This window comes from Astatotilapia calliptera, chromosome 3, assembly GCF_900246225.1.
Source record: "Astatotilapia calliptera chromosome 3, fAstCal1.2, whole genome shotgun sequence".
NCBI classification, from domain to species: Eukaryota; Metazoa; Chordata; class Actinopteri; order Cichliformes; family Cichlidae; genus Astatotilapia; species Astatotilapia calliptera.
In genome coordinates, this window is record NC_039304.1 from 28,611,080 (window position 1) to 28,626,457 (window position 15,378).

The 15,378-nt window shown below is 39.0% G+C and overlaps 1 long non-coding RNA gene across 2 annotated transcripts; it reads left to right on the top strand.

The window, feature by feature from the left end:
• Positions 1–11,192: 11,192 nt before the first annotated feature.
• Positions 11,193–13,662, top strand: LOC113019165 (uncharacterized). 2 transcript variants are annotated; one of them, XR_003271966.1, is made up of 3 exons: positions 11,193–11,561; positions 12,347–12,407; positions 12,892–13,662. It is a non-coding gene; the product is annotated as an uncharacterized LOC113019165 (long non-coding RNA). The 2 variants fall into 2 exon arrangements; XR_003271965.1 differs by having other exon boundaries at positions 12,347–13,662.
• The last annotated feature ends 1,716 nt before the right edge of the window (positions 13,663–15,378 follow it).

Sequence of the window (15,378 nt, forward strand, 5' to 3'; positions counted from 1 at the left end):
AACTCATGCATAGCTGTGCACATACCCTATACCCTGGATCAGGATCAATGATAACAACTTGCTGTTCTACAACTTGTGAAACACTAGACATGCAGTCTAAAGTTATGTATTTTAATTTACGTGACTTTAGATAACATCTAAGCAAAGCCCAAGGCACAATGATTTTTCTTTTAAACACATTCTTAAACACATATATACCACTGCAGCATGTCATTCACTTGTCTTTTCTTTTGCAGCCTGTGTTTTGTCCTGTCTTACGCTCTCTTTCTATTTTCCTTTCACTTTCTCCTCACCTCTCCAACTGGTTGAGGCACTTCTTGCCAGGCAACCCGTTCTCACTCCCAAAGCGTAACATTTTACGCTAGGTGACAAATCGTCACCATATTACGTTTTCGGCTACCCACCACGTTCCTAAATGACGACCTCGGAAAAAGAGGAAATATGAGAACCGTCTGGACTGAACCTACACATGTTCGCTCTTTTTCTTCAAATCGCTTAGAAACACGCTATTTAACATCATTAAAGTCCTGGTTAAGGTCAGGAATAAGGTTGTGGTCAGGGCTAGGGATAAGGTTAGGTTTAGGGCTGGAATACAGGGCTGGAACGTCTACTACCGCGGGAGCGTCATTGCACTGGATTCCAGCCATAACCCGCCGCGTACCATAAGAACGCCGAAGGTCTCCTTTCGCGTTCCTCAGGAACGCCGCGGGACGTGACAAAACGTCGACATGTTACGCCTCGGGAGTGAGAACGCTCTGTGCCAGGAGGACTGGTTCTGCCGGAGGTTTGTCCTGTGGAAAGGGAGCTTTTATTTCCCACCATTGCAGTAGTGCTTACAAATGGGGAATTTCTGGATTATTGAGGTTTTCTCAAGAATATCAAAGTCTTTACCTCACATTGTAAAATGAATTCTTATTTATTTATTATTAATTCTTTAGTTTATGCAGGAATAAAAGTGAGTTAACAAGCAATTAATGTGATGATTAAAAAGTTGCTGATTTACTCGATATTTCTTTGTTCTGTTTTATGAGTGAAACTTGAATCAATGATTAAAATCCTAGGAAATGTTGTCTTAAATGAAACTCCAAGTTTTCATGTGTTAAGATGCATCACAGATTTTTTTTTTTTTTTAAATTCAATCTAGTGTCAAATGCTTGAATTTTAATCTCTAAGTCACTTATATTTTACTAACGGAAAAATAAACCTGGATGTTTTTATAATTTGTTATATAATATATATATATATATATATATATATATATATATATATATATATATATATATATATATTTTTTTTTTTTTTTTTTTTTTTTTTTTTTTTAAAGAACAAAAAAAAACCAAATATTAAATTAAAGACGCTTAAACACACTTATCTGCCCAGCAGCCTACCTGTGCTCCTGACAGCGGTGCTCCACTGTGTGACCTGTCACCTGTTGTTGCATCTTTTTAATGCATTGTCAGTTTTTCAGTTTCATTTCAGTCAAACCCGAAACTTTTCCACCAATGCACAAAGGTGGAGCTACAATACATTTCTCTGATATACTTCTGTGTTTTGGAAACACCATTAAAAGTAAAGCTGTAATACAGAAAAAACTGAACATCTTTATTAAAACTTTTAAAAGTGACATACAAATAGTAGCAGTGAATATACATTTTGTTTCCTCAAATTTTACTCTACTTGTACTTAAAAGAAGTAAAAATATCACAATTCAAAACTTATCCAAATCCAATGCAACCTGTTAGATGACATCAATCAAAGCGCACGATCTGATATCGTCATGTTGGTGTTGTTCCCAGATCAACATAGTAAATGTTGTTCCAGGATCAAAATTGCAAGTGACCAATCAGAATGTCATAATCTTGCGACTTCGGAAAAAATCGCCGTAAAACAAGAATCTGTACTTAAGCTGCGAGAAACCGCCTCTGTCCGCCGATCAATGGACCCTGACCCTAACCCTTTAATAAACGCTAAGCAGAATTGATATTGTCCTTGCAACATTGGAATTTCATAAATGCACGAATGGCTTGGCGCGCCAAAGAATAACGTCACAACAATGTGATTGGTCACTTGCAATGTTGATCCCGAAACAACATTTACTATGTTGTTCCAGGAACAACACCAGCATGACGATATCAGATCATCCAGTCAAAGCTATTCAATGGTCACTAAAAATATCTGACAGATTTAGTCAGCCACTCTGTGGAATCTGAAGCTAAATTCCTTTTTGTCACATGAATGGAGGTCATCAAACACGCAAGGCTTGGTGTGCAGACACTCCTTATTTTTTGAGCGTGACAGGAGGTTCATATTCTCTGGTCCAATTAAACGTTGAACACAAAAGTGTGCTGTGTGTAACACTGTGTGAAAATGGTCTCTGAGAACAGACTGGACATTAAGATGCACACTGAAATAGCAGTAGAGTTCCTGAACAAAGTAAAGTGAAGTAAGACTTAACAAACAAACAGTAATTGTTAGAAATGAGTCTGAACTGTGATATTGTAGAGTGACACAAAACTTCCACATTAAAACTAAAATGAAATAAATAAAACCTACGACGCCACAATAGAACAAAACATAGCAAATGTTTAAACTGAGAAAATGTACCATACCAAGACAAATATTGGCTCATTTTAAGTTTGATGACACGAACAAGCCTCAGAAAAGTAGGGACAGGGCCGTGTTTACCACTGTGTAGCATCCTGTCCTCCTTTAACAACAGTCTGTAAATGTGTGGGACTGAGAAAATATGATATAAATATGATATAGGATTCTAGCTGCTCAAGAGTCCTCGGTCTTCGTTGTTGCATTTATTGTTTCATGATGCTCCAAACCTTTTTAGGAGGTAAAGGGTCTGGACTGCATGCATGTCGGTTCAGAACTCAGACTTCTACTCTAGTCGTGCTGGTGTAGCTTATGTGTAAGTTCGATGAGGAAGATCTGAAGTCTACATCTGTCTGCTTTCCCAGGTGTTGACAACTAATCTAAGCTTTAAGTCACTTTCACTTTCCAACGCTGTCAAGCTAATTGTGACATCACCGATCTAGTCCAATCATCTTTCTGCCAGCTTTCTTCAGCCCAATCAGCCTTCACTCCGCCTACTTTAAATCTCACTTTCACATGACATCTGACATTCTCCCTTGCAGATGCCTTCGTGCAACCCAGCTCCTCTTCGTCACTGCCTCTCCCTCATCACTCAGGCTTCATCCAAGCCTCCATAAAAATTCCTTCATGCTCTAAAATATTTCTAAATTGAGCCCCATAATATCTTATACTGAACTGGAGATTGTTATTCATGCTTTTATTTCATCACGACTGGACTATTGCAATTCACTGTTTAAATGTCTAAACAAAAGTTCCCTGGAGCGTCTGCAGACTGTCCAAAATGCTGCAGCAAGGCTTCTGACGAAAACATCGAAATACTCACATATAACACCGCTGCTTATACAGTTACACTGGCTCCCTGTCGAATTCAGAGTCCACTTTAAGATTCTGGTTCTCACATTTAAGGCTCTTTAAGAACAAGCACCATCATACATCATTGAACTCTTACAGCCCTATGCCCCTAGTAGGTCTCTGAGGTCTTGTGGTCAGGGCCTACTTGTTATTAAGTATACGAGACTGAAAACTAGGGGTGATCGAGCTTTTGCTACTGTGGCCGCCAGACTGTGGAATTCTCTTCCTCAGAACTTAAGATCTGCTGATTCACTGATTACTTTTAAAAAACAGCTAAAAACACATCTTTTTAAAATTGCATTTTGTTAACTTTTGACTGTATTTTGTCTTTTTAATCTGTGCCTATACCTTGTAAAGCACTTTGTGATCTCTTATCTAGAAATGTGCTATATAAATAAAATTTTACTTACTTACTTACTTAAAACCTGTATATACCTTTCCACATTAATAGTGCCTTTCGACATGTGTAAACTGCCAGTTCTAATTCTCTGAAAGATTTGATATTATGATATACTCTAGATGGCGAGATAACTGATTTGGCCAACAACTTTGTGATGGTCTCCACCTGTAGCTGTTATAAATAATCTGTATATGTACAGTTATATACTGTATAATGTTAAAACCATATAGCCAGTGCCTCACACAGGAAACCAGGCACGCACCCTCAACATTCAATAGTCTTTACAGGAAACAAAAAACAATGACAACAACACCATAATTTTTTCTTCCCATGAGTAACATGTGAGATAGGAGAGGAAGGAGTGTTAATACTAGTAGCCAGTAAGTATTGTGTGTATATGACAGTTAGTTATAAGATTTGAGTCTTTAATAATTCCACTTCAAGAAAAGGATTTGCTGTTTCACTCTTAGAGTTTTACAGGTAGAAGACTAGAAAAGTGAAGAGAGTAACAATAGCTTAGTGGAACTTAAAGAACATATTTCATTTTTCTTTAAAAACTACGATGTGTTATCTAAAAACTAAATGTAATTACTGTCTAGTCACAGGGATTGAGAAAATTGACAAGAAAATAAAATAAATGATCACTGGCTATGGTTAAGACTGCAAGTACATTACCAAACATACAGGGAGTGCAGAATTATTTGGCAAGTTGTATTTTTGAGGAATACTTTTGTTATTGAACAACAACCATGTTCTCAATGAACCAAAAAACTCATTAATATCAAAGCTGAATGTTTTTGGAAGTAGTTTTTAGTTTGTTTTTAGTTTTAGCTATTTTAGGGGGATATCTGTGTGTGCAGGTGACTATTACTGTGCATAATTATTAGGCAACTTAACAAAAAATAAATATATACCCATTTCAATTATTTATTTTTACCAGTGAAACCAATATAACATCTCCACATTCACAAATATACATATCTGACATTCAAAAACAAAACAAAAACAAATCAGTGACCAATATAGCCACCTTTCTTTGCAAGGACACTCAAAAGCCTGCCATCCATGGATTCTGTCAGTGTTTTGATCTGTTCACCATCAACATTGCGTGCAGCAGCAACCACAGCCTCACAGACACTGTTCAGAGAGGTGTACTGTTTTCCCTCCTTGTAAATCTCACATTTGATGATGGACCACAGGTTCTCAATGGGGTTCAGATCAGGTGAACAAGGAGGCCATGTCATTAGTTTTTCTTCTTTTATATCCTTTCTTGCCAGCCATGCTGTGGAGTACTTGGACGCGTGTGATGGAGCATTGTCCTGCATGAAAATCATGTTTTTCTTGAAGGATGCAGACTTCTTCCTGTACCACTGCTTGAAGAAGGTGTCTTCCAGAAACTGGCAGTAGGACTGGGAGTTGAGCTTGACTCCATCCTCAACCCGAAAAGGCCCCACAAGCTCATCTTTGATGATACCAGCCCAAACCAGTACTCCACCTCCACCTTGCTGGCGTCTGAGTCGGACTGGAGCTCTCTGCCCTTTACCAATCCAGCCACGGGCCCATCCATCTGGCCCATCAAGACTCACTCTCATTTCATCAGTCCATAAAACCTTAGAAAAACCAGTCTTGAGATATTTCTTGGCCCAGTCTTGACGTTTCAGCTTGTGTGTCTTGTTCAGTGGTGGTCGTCTTTCAGCCTTTCTTACCTTGGCCATGTCTCTGAGTATTGCACACCTTGTGCTTTTGGGCACTCCAGTGATGTTGCAGCTCTGAAATATGGCCAAACTGGTGGCAAGTGGCATCTTGGCAGCTGTACGCTTGACTTTTCTCAGTTCATGGGCAGTTATTTTGCGCCTTGGTTTTTCCACATGCTTCTTGCGACCCTGTTGACTATTTTGAATGAAACGCTTGATTGTTCGATGATCACGCTTCAGAATGTCAGGGGTTAAGACATTTGTTCACAAGTAAGAGAAATAAGACACTGCAGACCGACTCAGAGAGTTTTAAGACATGCGCACGGGTGTGTGCCTCTCTGCAAAATCTCACACCTCGAGCACAGGCTGCTTGCTTTATTTATAGGCAAAAATGGGTTACATACCACTTCCTCTTTTAACGGAAAGGGGAGAGCTCAGGCATTGTCTTAGCTATCTAACTTCTGCACACAAACTGAAAAATAACGACACAGCAGTATTCATGCTTATCTGACATCACAGACACTGAAGTAAAGAATGCATCGTATATCATGTCTTGTCAAACATCTCAAACACTGAAGTAAGGAATGCATTGTGTTTTGTTTAACAATAGGCTTGGTTATGTGAAAATATATGAACACTTGATTATAAGGCACACTTGATTATATTGCATAATAAAAATCCTCTTACACAGAAGCTTTGCAATTTTGAGACTGCTGCATCCCTCTGCAAGATATCTCACTATTTTTTCTACTTTTCTGAGCCTGTCAAGTCCTTCTTTTGACCCATTTTGCCAAAGGAAAGGACGTTGCCTAATAATTATGCACACCTGATATAGGGTGTTGATGTCATTAGACCACACCCCTTCTCATTACAGAGATGCACATCACCTAATATGCTTAATTGGTAGTAGGCTTTCGAGCCTATACAGCTTGGAGTAAGACAACATGCATGAAGAGGATGATGTGGACAAAATACTCATTTGCCTAATAATTCTGCACTCCCTGTATAACAATTTATACTTTTTAACATAACCCGACCCCGTCAATATGTGTATCTCTCACAAAAGCTTAAAATGAAAACTATGTTTATATGGTCTTATTTATGATGGTATCATGATGAGGTTTCATGTATTTTTCTCTTTGTATAGCTGCAAATAAACTGTAGCTGAAAGTGCATTTAGAAGAAATGTAACTGTTCCTTTTACATGTGGATTACATTTAGGGACCAGTTGATCAAATCCATAATTCCTCATTTAGGTTTTAGAGAACAGACTGTGATACAGTGTTCCAGGGAAAAGTAATACAAAGACCACGAGACTAGCAAAGGACATAAGAGGCTAAGCAGGGCAGCTAAGGGAGAGGGGGAGGGGGAGAGGACAAAAGTGCGACCGCCTTTGTCAAGAGCAAGAGACAAGCAATGTTGAATATTATTACACAGGAAATAAACAACTCAAACGCAAACATTTTTCTTGTAAAACAAAGGGGGGCCCAGCAAAAAAAAAAAAAAGTTTGGGAACCGCTGATCTAAGTGCATGATGATAATGCTTGACATGTGACACTCAGAGGTTTAGGCTTCAAATTTCCTCATGATGTACACAAAGGAAATCATTCAAATTTCATCAGGCACAGATGAGTGGGTCTCTTCTGCTCTATCTTGGACTGTAAGGACATTTTTAATTGCAAGTTGGAGACTGATCACTTGGATAATGCCAAGAGTTCTCAGGTCAATGAAGCAGTTTTTGTCATAGTACGGCTGTGTGCCGGCAGGAATAGGGCTTTGGAGTTGACGTCACGCCGCAATGCATTGTGGGAGCGCAGCACCATTTTCGGGGTCTACGAATCAAAAAAACACACTGTGTTGGAACGACGATTACAAGAAAGATGCTTAAAAGCAGCTCAAAAGAGAGTGAACTGTATAGAGACCGATTGCGTCCAGAGGCAAAGCGGCGGTACTTGCAGAAAATAGCGTGCATTGGAAATGTGGACCCGTATGACATACGGCCGTGGAGTAGAAACCCCGAACACCTAGCGCTACTGACGTAGCCTGACATATTTTCGTACCTTGTCTGTGGAGTCAGAGCGTACAAGTTGTCATTCAAACAAAGGTAAGTCAGCTCGAGTACTGCGTGTGAAATGCGTTTGATTTCCCTGCAAACATTCACATTAGTGCAGCATAAATTCATTCATGAGGGGAAATTACAGTGAGAACATGTGGAGGCTGTTAGATGTGACATTGTCCTGAAGGATTTAGTTATTCTCTATGGTTAAAGAAATTGCACTAATTTATTCATATTTATTATAAATAATCCTAATTACACATCTTGCTTCCATATTTGTATCCTGTGTCACTAAAAATACATTTTATTTTAATTTTATACTTTGATCAATGACCTGCAGAATCTCCTTATCATATTAAGTGATTCATAATTGTCACTTTATGCTTTCTCCATCTCTACAGTGATGACATCCTTGCATTACATACTTTAGGTTCATTTTCTGCAGGCAGGTTTCTGACAGAACAGGCAGATTTGGACTATAACATGCAGCGTTCTATAGATGGACACATAAAGAAATGAAAAATGACATGTATGTGCTAACTTTCTAAACACTTTGTTACATTTATGATAAAGTAGATCAAACACATTTGTGTCGGCCTTGGCTCATAGTTCTTGTCTTTAAATGAACTTTGTCTGTGTGTGTTTCAGGTGCTGCACTCTAAGACTGAATGAACCAGCATTGCAGCCATGGGTCACTGTGAGCATCACAGGGAAGGTTGAAGCCGCCCGCTGCACCTGTATGGCCGGAGTCGCAGAGACCTGCATCCACGTCACTGCTCTTCTGTTTAATGTAGAAGCAACAGTGTTGATCTGTGGCACAAGGACTGTTACAGATGAACCTGCATACTGGGTTTTGCTGGGTAATATGACCAAGATACAGCCATAAGATAGACCATAAGCCATAAGATAGACTTCTCCTCTTCAGCTGCCTAAAAAAGGCTCTTGTTCAAAACATAGACAGACCATCTGTAGTGACAGGTAAAAGGAGCCGTCCTCAAAAAAGAAATCCCACCTGCTACTTTGGAGGCATTGTCACCACTATTGGATACTGTGCTGGTACACAGTAAAGCTGTGGGTTGTGGGAATGACCCATAATGTTTTATCTAGGGGTCTAGATTTATGCCTGTAGTGCACTGCTGTGTAAATAATTTGCATTTACTGAATATGTACTGACTGAGTCCCACTGTTCAAATGTTGAATAAAGAAACAAACTTTTTTTATTAAAACCACTTTATAGAACATCACATCTGTTACAGTGTAGAATCCATGTCATTTATAGTTTACAAATGACAAAATGTTCACACAAAATCATGTGTTTACATGATATCACCCACTACTAACATTACTTTATTTACTGTATCTTTTGAAAAAATAACAGCACAAGACTTAAGAACATTTAACAGGAGAAGGTTTCATTCTTCCCTGGTTTTACTACCACACTGTTCAACAAACGCAGCAAACCTTCACCATCTTATCCAGAAGGGTCACCTCTTCACCCTCACATGGAAGAAGTAATCTGATTGGCATGGTGGTATGTTTGAAGCAGGTCCCTTGTGTAGGGCTGGAACCCAGTCCCGATGTTTCATCCATTTCATCGGCTGGTTTGCTGCAATAATGCCAAATAATTAGCATCTCTATAAATAGAAGTAGGATGTTTGTTCTAATTTGCTACGACCTCAGAGCGCATAGAAAATAAAACTAATAGGTTATAAAGAGTGATATGAACATATTTAGAACTTACCGGAATGAAAATGTCTGGAGCACCAACAGATATTTGGAGATGGAAGAGAACTGCACGTCAGCTCGTCTCACAGCTGCTATCCAGGCTAGACGCCTTCGTTTGGTAACATCGATACACGAGCTGCTCATGTTGCTTCCAGGTTGGGAAAGAATGAAAAGATAAACCATTTTCAAGCTTATTCTCTTGCCGGTCGTGTGATCGAACATTGCAGCCGACCACACAGCAAGAACGAACCATGGCTGTTGTGTGTGCCTTCGCTCCCTTTTCACCTGCGCTAGACCCCCAAAATGGCGGATTGGGCCAAAATCCTTCCCACGCCCACCCCCGTGACATCACGCTCCAAAGCCCTATTGGAACCAAACGCAAACTCAGTGGAGACAGGACTGAACTCAAAATGGCAGCTTTTATTGCTGAACACAAAAACTCTACAAAATCTAAACTGGGAAGACTCTAACAAAACACACAGGGAGCTACAGGTAGTGATGTGACGTTCTGTATCGAGGCTTCGAAGCTTGTGTCGAGTAATGGAGGGGGCGTTTCCGCGATGTGCGTATCGAGGCTTGCTTCATTTATGGGAGGAGCTGAAAATGATGACGTCCGAAGCCTCGCTGCCCGGCTGTACCACGTGACTGGTTCATGAAGTGGTTCGAACTTTGCCGCGAGCTATGACAGCGATATAAACCCCTCAGACTTCATTCAAAAATGTGGGTGTTTGATGGAGAGTTGCAGTTAGTGAGAGTTTGGAGACAGTTTGGAGGTTTATGAGAGTGAGGAGAGAAAGTCAGGAGAGAATGGAGCCAGCTAAGAAGAGGAGGATGTCCTCCCCTGTGTGGGAACATTTTGATCTTATTCCTCCTGTGGAGACTAGTAGTCGAACATATGCCATTTTATGACCAGTAGTCAAGGTAGTAGATTAGCTTAACAGCTGTAAGCCATATATAATCCTATAGCTTTGATGGTGTGCTGTGTATGTAGTTTAGTCTTTATTATACTCTTGAATAAAAGAAACATAATCATTTTGTAGTTCATTAGATAAAGTGTGCATCACTCTGTATCCTTGATCAGGCTGTGAATGTCTTACACTGTTTTCTTTAAATGCTTTATTGCTGAATCATGTGAAGAAGGTTGTGAGCAGGAGACTTGATGTCTGTGGAGAAAGAGATAAAACCACATTCCTTACCCCCCTTCTTACTTTCACACAGAAAGACAGGGAGGCAAGGTCAGGAGCCAGTCTCGCTAAGAATTAGAAAAACATGTGAAGATGCAGCTTTTATGACAAGGAGGGGGGCTGTTACCAGCTATAAAAGTCTGTGAAAGTTGTCACCATTTTGAGAAATGTTGCTGACCCTCTGCAGACATCTCTCCCGTCCGGACGTTGTAATGCTCTGATTGTTGGATTGTATGGAAATAAAGAATTGTTGATTGAGCATTTATACACCGAGTGCTGTCCTTCCTTCAGCCCAAAGATTAAAAGAACTGCTTGTTTTCAACACTCCCAACAAGGTATGTTAATTTCTACAGAAGATGTATTTTCATAATACTGATGGTGCAATACAATTTATGTTAAGCGGCTTTACTTTTGTACAAGGTGAAGTGTTTGCTATGTGCCAGGGAGCTGGGATATAACAACAACACCTCATCCATGCTTAGGCACTACAGAGCTTTGCATGAGAATAAGAGGAACACCGATTGTGGAGCAAGACCAGGTGAGCCATCAAATGCAATGATAATATAGCATGCAGTAATGTTACTAAATGATATAACAATATTATACAGCTGTAATAAGTTACGTGTGTGATATTTATATTTGTGCTTTGTCTTTATTGTCTTTCCTCAGGAGAACAATCTCAAATGGATGAAGACCTGGTTACACTGAAAAAAAGTCTAACATGCAGTCATTCATTCAATCTAATAAGTGCCATTCAAAACAGAATAAAATCATTGATTTGATTGTGAAACCCTTTCTTTTTGCATTTTAAAATACCACTTTTGATTTGGATGAAACTAAATATCTGTACAAAGGACACAACGCAAAGTTTTTGATTTCTCTCAAAACATATATTTCTTTTCATGTTGAACAGATAATATCTTTAATTTGAGTCAAAGTGATTTGCAATTGAACACGCCCACCAGAAATAGACCGGGACCCATTTTTATTCTGCATGGCTGCTGGAAACATCGTGTCACATCTTTGATTAATTTCATCTGAAAATAAACGTAAGTAAAGCCAAGTGTGTTACAAAAGCTTTTATAATTTGTATTGCCAAAATTGCAGAAAATAACCCCATTTAAGCTGGGTCGACAGCCACCCCTAATTTTTGCATGATTGTAGCTGCTAGCTACAAGCTAGCTAGCTATCCGGCGCGACGTTAGAACTGGTTACCAGAAACCGACCATCACAGTCAGGAATGCAAGTTAGGCAAAAAGCCGTTTTTTACCAGTATACTAACTAGCTAGCGTTACCACGATGCATCGGTGGTGGATACAGCTAGCTAGCATAAGTTCATAGTTCATAACATTCATAGTATAACTCCGTGCTCCGCTTCGTTTGAATTTTTCTGGTGAGCGCGCGGTTTCTAGACACAAGCTTGTGTTTGTGCGCGCACGTTTGTCTCTGTCTCTCTTCATATAAATATCTGTGTGTTATGTGTGTGTACACCGAGCGCAAAAGATAATTATTAATGTGCATGATTTAGAGACAGAAATAACACGCCAGCATATAAGATCAATGACATAAGACTAATTCCTTCAATTGACTTTCAGGCGCGGCTCGGAAAAATGTGCATTTTCTGAAGAAATTTTAATTTTAACAGCATTAAATTGACCCTATGCCAAACTTAGTTGCTAATGGCTGGTCTGTAGACTGTTTGGTAAACCTAAATCAAATTATAGTACTAGCTTTTTATAAGGATGTGTATGTCATGTTACGTATTTCTTGGTTTTTCTATGTTATGTGTTTTATAGAGAAGTAACATTATTCTTTTTTTTCTGTATGCTTTCAGAACCACAGATCGCTCCATCCATTCCATGGCTGAAGCATACGTTTTCATTTAATCTGAACAGGTATCATTTTGCATTTACACTGCACATCCTTTTTAAACATTTCATAATAATCTAGACCCTCCATCATTATCCTCTCATTCACCTTGCTGATGTGTTGAGGACTTGATAAAAGAATACATGGTATGTCCATATCTGTTCTGTCTCTACATGAGATGCAGTCTCTTGATGTAAATTTGACAACTCTGCTATTAAATGCAATGATTAATGTAGGACAGCAACGATTAATCAACTCATCAAGTTAATATCTTAGGGTTCTGTATTGTTTTCTTTTTTTTCTTGGGCTTTGTGGAACATTTATGAAAATTTTCCACCATTGATTTAATTTAATGATTATGCAATTCACAATCTGATTAGTCAAATAATTGTTCTAATAGTCTGTGACCAAACAACTATCAAAATAGTAGTTTATTATGGTCAAAGATTTATCAGGTGTGCCAGACTTCAGTTCTTCACTTGTACATTTTGTTCCATATTTTACCTCAAGATATCCCAGAAAGATGAAGCTGAGGAAGAGCTGCAGAGTAACCACCATGGCACTCTTCATCTTCAGGGACAACTCAAGCCTCCTACATCAGCGTCGAGACATCGGGATAATCATTGATGGTGTGGAAGTCCTGAATGAGTTGCCTTCTGTGGCAGCTGGAGTGGCAATGGTCTTTGGACTCTGTTATGCTCTTAAAATGGAATATCCACGAGGATTCAGGTTCACCTTTGAGGCTCTTCAAAAGATTATGATGGAGCTTGACTTTAACAAGATGACCTCTAAGATTCGCAAACTTAATTGTGAACTTAACACTGCACAGTAGTGTGTTTGCATGCATGTGTGGATGTGTATGTGCACATGCATGTGCATGTGTGCTTGGTTATTTTCTTGGTTGGCCTGCAGTGGTATTCTACATTCAAAAATTATAAGAACACCCATTTGAAAGGGAGATTTAAGTTGATTTCATTGATACATGTGTAGATTTTTTTTTACATTGTACAGGCACAGTGCACATATAAACATTTTTGAGTACTTGCAAATTGGTTTAAAAAGAGTTTTTATAATGGTTTTATGCCAGTTTTAGACAGGTTGCAGGTTTTATACTGGTTTTCAAAAGGTTGCAGGTTTTATACTGGTTTTCAAAAGGTTGCAGGTTTTATAAAACAAACATTTCTCTAATCATTTCTGCCGTAGCACTAAATCTGTATATTACTAATCCTCTCTATTGATTATAGTTAAAATGGTTTGGAACAATAAATAATTTTGAAATAATTGGTTGGCCAACTGTCTTGTTTTTTATAGGAAATGCAGAGCATTTTTGAACTGAAATAAAATGAAATGTAAAAAATATAGTTTGAATATATGTAAACCAATTACCTGGCTTCAACACAAACATATTAGTTCATGTTAATTTGGTTCGATGTGAATACATTAGGTTGGTTAAATTTCAATATATTAGCTTGGTTCAATAATTAAAATATGGTTCTATGTAAAAAAAATCAATTTGGATCAATGCAAAATTTAAAGTTTCAGTCAAGTCTAGTAATATTGTTTATATCAACATAAAAGTATCAGGTCAAATCAAGTGACTCAATTTGGATTCTCTGAAGCCAAATATTTTGGATGTGACAATTGGACATCATTTTTTTTTTAATTTGAATAGGGTTATTCTTTTTACAGTGTAGCATGGTGACTGAGGACTCCCAGCCATTTAGCATTGTGGAGGACAAAGGATTCAAAAGATTTGTTAAATCATTAAATCGTAGCTATGTTCTCCCCACTAAAAAGGCCATAAAAGCAGTGAAAATTTAGTTTTTACTGAATAAAATGTGGGCAGGACTGACGCCTCAGTGTGTAGCTGTCCATACCTCAACGTTACAAAAGCACAACTACTGTCCACACCCCAACCACACCTCACCTCACAGTAAATGATCATTTCCATTTTAAGCATTTCCAAATGATCATTTTCCATACTGCCAGTATAAATATACACAGTATACTGCCATCACTACAATATACATGCTTTACACACTCCTTTTGTTGTTGGCATTTACAGGCTGTGTGCAAAAGGCCACACTCTTCAAATTCATGCAAACTAATATTTTTCCGTCCAGTAGGTGTCTTACTAGAGCAAATGAAGCTTTGCGCTGGGGTGAACCAATTGGATGAAAAGCTTCAGTGCTTCATGAAGCTTCATCTACCCATCACTAGCTACAGGTAGAAACACACAGCATGAGGGACGACGCGACACTGACTCAGAGAAACACAGGGTTTACATACACTGGGGAGTAACGAGGGGAATGAGACACAGAAGGAGAGCACAGCTGGAGGAAATCAGAACTGACGAGACAAGGAAGCGTAACCTGAACACATTCACATAAGACACGGCAACACGTTCTCACTCCCAACTCGTCAAACGTGTGACGCATGCTCAGGCTCCCTCTGCTGCACTTATGGACGCGCAGGGTACCCCCCTCGCGTCGGGAATTGACGTGAAGGGTCCTCCGATTGAAGAGATTGCCGCGGAAGAGCCTGTTGTCCGTATATTTATATATTTCCGAAATCACATTGTAGTGACGTATACAGAACACAATAAATTATATAATGTAAACAACTACCTGAAAAACAGGTAGAACGATACTTTTGTATCGTTTATTGCATTTACGGAGGGAGTGATGTATGCTGGGTAATGGCACAGCTAGCTACTGGGTGACTTTATTCACCCGCTTCGGCTGTTATCAGTCCATACAATGGGCGTTATTAGCACAAATCAGTCCCATAGATATGGGCCATCTCCTGCTAGATTGTTCAGAAGGTTGTTCTCATCCATCCAGATGGAGGATCACTAACAGGAGCGTGGAAGACTCCAGAATCCACTCTGGCTGGAATCCGGTGGATATGCAGTGTTTACAGGTAAGACCATTTAAACGGACAGCATTTATAGAATGACTATTAAAAGTCAGCGAGTGTCAGTAATGTTAATGTGGT